Raw genomic sequence first — 5725 nt, 5'->3', positions numbered from 1 at the left:
AAAGGAGGAGAAACAGTTGCAAGCAAAAACTAATTATTAGAACATGGAATGTGAGATGCATGAACTTAGGAAACTGGACATCATTCAGAAGAAAATGGAATGCATAAATATTGACATATTAGGTACTGGCAAAATGAGATGAATTGGCATGGGACATTTTGAATCAAATGATTCTAACTATGCTGAAGATGAAAAGGTGAGGAGAAAACGTGGTCACTTTCACAGTTCAAAAGGCCGTTTCTAGATCCATCATGAAATACATTGTTGTGAGTGGCAGGATAATACCCATAAACATACAAAGACCATTTACAATAACCAAGAACAAGTTGAGATACTTAGGAATAACCTAACTAGAGACACAAAAGTCCTTTACAAAGAAAACTGCAAAACATTTTTGCAAGACACGTAAAAGACCTAAAAAATAGAAAAATGTTCCCTGTTCATGGATAGGAAGTCTCATTATAGTAAAATGATAGTCTTATCAAAAGCAATCTACAAGTTTAATGCAATCTCAATACTCATTTTTCAGAGAGAAAGGAAAGACAATTGGTAAGTTTATTTGGAGAGAAAAGAGAATTTGGATAGTAAAGCACTTCTAAAAACAAGAATGACGTGGGAGGCATAGCACTCCCTGATCTCAAAACCTACTACACAGCTGAGATAATCTAAACATCATGGTACTGGTACAATGATAGGCATATAGACCAAGGAAATAGAATCGAGAACCCAGAAATCCATCCATGGTCAACTGATATTTGACACAGAATCAAAACCCATCAAATAGGGAAACAACAGTGTCTTCAACAAATGGTGCCGGTAATACTGGACTACTTACTACCTGCAGAAAGCAGATTGCACAACTCTCACCATAAACAAAAATCAATTCAAGGTGGATCAGAGACCTAGGAGTAAAGCCCAAAACCATAAAGATCATAAGAGACCAAGTAGGGCCAAGCTTAGAAGGTCTAGCTCATGGACTAGCTCATTAAAAAGAATGGCACAGCCAGAAATATACAACCAGGAGAGAGTAAAATTGATGACTGGGACCTTCTAAAGATTAAATCCCTGTGCATATCAAAAACATTTTTCAGCAAAGTTGAAAAGAAAGCCTACTGACTGGGAAAAAAAAAATTTGACAATACCATTTCAGACAAGATTCTCTAAAAGTGTACTGGATCCTACAGGCCTCCACAAGAAAAAAGACTGATAACACAATTACAAACAGGTAAAAGATATGGAAATATTTTTACAGACACATGAAGAAATGCTCAAAATCATTGGCAAATCAAAACACAGTGAGATGCCATCTCACCCGAGCAGCAGTGACAAAGTGTAATAGGACATCAAGTAATAAATGTTGGAAAGGATGTAGAGAGATAAGAACTCTTATACACTGTTGGTGGGATTGTAAAATTGTACAACCACTCTGGAAGGCAGTTTGGTATTTCCTAAAAAAGCTGAACATAGAAATTCCGTATAGCCCAGCTATTCCACTCTTTAGAATATACCCCAAGGAAATGAGAATGAGACACAAATGGAAACGTGTACACTAATATTCATAGCAGCATTATTCACCATCACAAGATCATGGAAACAGCCCATTCGAATGAATTGAGAAATTATGGTACATTCACACAATTAAATACTATGCAGCATGCAGGAGCAATGATTTTGAAAACCTATTCAAAACTATTGACTATTGTAAGGTCGCCGAGGAAGGAGAGAACCCAGTGCAGGCCAAGAAAGATAGTTTATTGAGGAGAAACTGCCAGGCTGCCTCTCAAGCAGAAGACTAGCCCCCACTAAGAGTCGTTGTTGTTGTTGTTAAGTGTCATCAAGTCATAGATGACTCATAGAGACCCTATGAATGAAAGGCCTGAGCACTGTTCATACATAGAGTTTCCAGAAGCAAGCCATTTTGGAAGTGGATGCCACTCCTGCTTCTAGGCTTTAGTCGGGAAGCTCCAGCAAACACTGTCCACCATGGGTGACCATCACCACATTTGGCACATTAGTGTCCCGGTGTTCAGCATCACAGCAACCATGAGTTACCTCTGTACAGCAATGCACAGACCAGTGTTATACCACCTAGAAGAATGTTTGACAGGAAAACAATCTAAACCTGGCCTGAGGGCTGCAGATTAAAATCACCCACCTTCGGCTTAGTAGCATAACTTTCTAGGCCAACGTAGCTCTCTCTATAAGTTAGAGGGGGATTTTATACTTTCTTACAAGGGATTTAGGGAAGGAGATGCATACAGATGTTTCCTTCAACATAGGGAAGTGGACTGGAGTCTCAGATAACTATTCCTGGGAAAATGGGGAGCAGGGTAGTTTCACAGAGAGAAAAAGCACATCTGCTGTTTCCTGTTAATAGATTCTCTCGGTAGCCATTCTGGGAGAGGAAAGAAAGGGCTATGCAGTCCTAATAACTACCTAACTTGGGCGGAACTGGAGAGCATTATGCTAAGTAAACTCACTCAGTCCCATAAGGATGAATATAAGACCGTTATTGTAGAAACAGAAAGATAACTAGTAAAGTGGATATGACGATCCATGGAGGGGAGGGGAAGAGCAGGCAGGTGAGGATAGGCAGAGGGAGTAATCATAGGGTTGCACAATTTTATGCATAGAGGGAGAAGTGGATAAAGAAATGGGAAAGATCAATGTATACAAACAATGTGAAAGAACAATGTATGCGAACCTTAGAATCAAGTAAGTATAAAACAAAAATGTATTTTTTTAATGAAGTATATATTGTATGGTAAATAATCCCTTTAAGTGCATGAGATGAATTTGAAAGTGGAAGAAACATTTATGAGATTAACTGAAAACTATTGTCCTCTGTGACGAACTCTCACGCTTAGCCATACTTTCAGGAGGAGCTATTCTTCAGAAACATCATACTGGGAAAAGTAGAGGGCTGGCAAATGAAAGGAAGATTATTAACAAGATGAGTTTACACAGTCACCATCATCACAATGGGCAGGAGCATGACAGAGATTGTGAGGATAGTTCAGGATAGGGCATATTTCAGATCTGTTGTTCATAGGGTCACTATGAGTTCATGGTTAACTTGACAGCACCTAACAACAACAATTATTCTTTCTGGAGCTCTGGTGGCCTAGTCCATAGAAAGTTCCGTTGTTAGCCAAAAACTCATGTCTCTTGAATGATTCAAAGTCACTAGCAGCCCCAAGGGAGAAAGATGGGCAATCTCCTCCTATGCTATTTACAGGCTTGGAAATCCAACGGAGATTATGTTGTAAATTGGTTCTGACTCAAGAGTGAAGAGAATTCTCCTTTCTGGGATGTTCTGATGGCCTAGTCAATAGGATATTTCACTGCTAACCAAAACTCCCTAACTTTAAGTCTTCCACTAGTAACTCTCAGGGAGAAAGATGGACAGTATCCTCCCATTAAGATTTACAGCCTCAGAACCCCAGTAGAGGGCCACTATGAGTTGGACCCAACTCTACAGCCATGAGTTTGAGTTCTTTTCCTTTCAAATCACGCTCTCGGTTTCTATTTTCTCAAGACTACTTAGGAGCTCCAGTGGCCTGGTAGTAAGAACTTGTACTGCAATCCTAAAAGCACACATTTTGAATCCACAGCTGCTCCATGGGAGAAGGATGGGCAATCTCCTCCAGTGCAATTTCCTTCCTCTAAAAACCCACTGGAAGGTCAGCTATGAGTCAGTTCAGACTCAATGACATTCAACAAAAAGCCTATTTAGAGCCTAGATCTTACAAATGAATTCTTTGAAAGCTGCACAGCAGAGAACAGATGCCCTGCATCCATTGTCCAATAGGATCTGAGGAGTCAAAAGCATCACCAGTGCCCAGGCAGAAAATGTTAGATCAAGTTGAAAATCACACAGAAAGAGAAAGTACTCACAACAGGGTACGGGTGGAGGAAAAAAAAAAAAAAAAAAAGGAAAGAGGAAATGAAAAAAGCCACACAAGCATGATCTGGTAAGTCAATAAGAAACATAATCATGGGTGTAGGCTTGTTTTTGCTTACTTACTAATCTGTGGTGAACAATTTGACATATTTTTACAATATCAAAAATTTGGTTTCTAAATATAATTGGCATCCATCTCTTTCCCAACGCCATAGCCTCTTCCTACAGAATCAAAGACTGTTTAATTTCACAGTATCTGACATGGATGGAGTACGTGATAAATACTGTAAGTATAGGCTTATGAGGGTTTATTAAACTATTGTTGTTGTTGTTATATGCCATCGAGCCGTTTGCAACTCATAGCGACCCTATGCACAACAGCCCTAAACCCTGCTCTATCCTGTGCCAATCTCACTGCCTCTGACACACCCATCCCGATTACCCCAGTCACCGAATCAATCCATCTCATGGAGGGTCTTCCCCTCCTGCGCTGTCCCTCCACCCTCCCAAGCATGATGTCCCTCTCCAAGGACCCGTCCCTCCTGGCAACATGTCCAAAGTATGTCAGACGAAGCCCCAGAATCCTTGCCTCCAAGGAGTAGCTTGGTTTAATCCTCTCCAAGATGAATCTGTTTGTTTTCCTGGCAGTCCATGGTACATTCAGTACCCTTCTCCAGCACCACAGCTCAAAAGCATCCACTCTCCTTCTGTCCTCCCTAGTCATTGTCCAATTCTCTGATGCACAACAAGCGATTGCAAAGACCATGCCCTGTATCAGGATCAGTCTTATGTGTTTCTCATCATACTAATGATGTGAAGATGCACCTTAGTGAAAAGATCAGTAAGAACTCTTCTTGGAGGGCGAACATTTCGAGCGTGCTTAATGGCAGCACTGTCATCCAACCCCACCTGGTCCTATAGACTTCCTCGGGACCTCCATAATCTCAACAGTTGACACAAATCCAAGACTGTATCCCTAAGATCTTCACGTTTAGTCAGAGTTTTAGAGGTTAGCCATTCTTTCTGGTCAGTTAAAGTGAACCTCTTTTGCTTTCTCTTCTACATGCTTCACAAATCAAGAATGGAAATTTTCAGCCCAAACTCACCAGCATCATGTGGTCCTTGAGAGGTCAATCACACACTGGGCTGAACACAGAGTGACCACTCAGAAGACAGCAGTTTCCAGCATGGGGGGTGGCGGGTGGGGTGACTATCAGAGCTATTTTAGGATCCTCCTAGGAAAAACTGATATTGGGGATTCCCTACCCAGGGAGCACCTGGCTTCTGAGAATCAATGCCCTTTCAAGTAACGAGAAAAATAAATTTGGACTCTGATGTTGAGACTCTACTCTTCTCCTTTCCTGTTTGAAATTCCCTTTCACATAACCAAGGGTAAAAAGCTTTCCTTAAGTGACTGCACTTCTGCTCATGAGAGGGACTTGTTAGCAAATTATGGCTAACAATGAGAAGGATGGGAATTCCTAAGCACTTAATTATGCTTATACAAAACCTATATCTACATTAACAAGCTATTGTCCCAACAGGCCAAGGAAACACCACATGTTTTACAATCAAGAAAAGTGGCAAGCTCTGGTTGCCTAGAGGCAAGAAGCTACACTGTAATCCCAGAGATGTGCAGTTTGAATCCACCAGATGCTCTGCTGGAGAAGGAGGGACAATCTCTTCCTGTACCAGTCAGATCTGATTTGATGGTACACACACAAAAAAAATAATAAATTTTTTTTAAAAATCAAGAAAAATGTACGTCAGAGCTATATGCTTTCTTCATACCTATTAAATCTGTATGTTGAACAAATCGTT

Source organism: Elephantulus edwardii, unplaced genomic scaffold (assembly GCF_000299155.1).
Source record: "Elephantulus edwardii isolate Elephantulus edwardi_28Jun2011 unplaced genomic scaffold, EleEdw1.0 scaffold00184, whole genome shotgun sequence".
NCBI lineage: Eukaryota > Metazoa > Chordata > Mammalia > Macroscelidea > Macroscelididae > Elephantulus > Elephantulus edwardii.
This window is presented reverse-complemented; position numbering follows the sequence as displayed.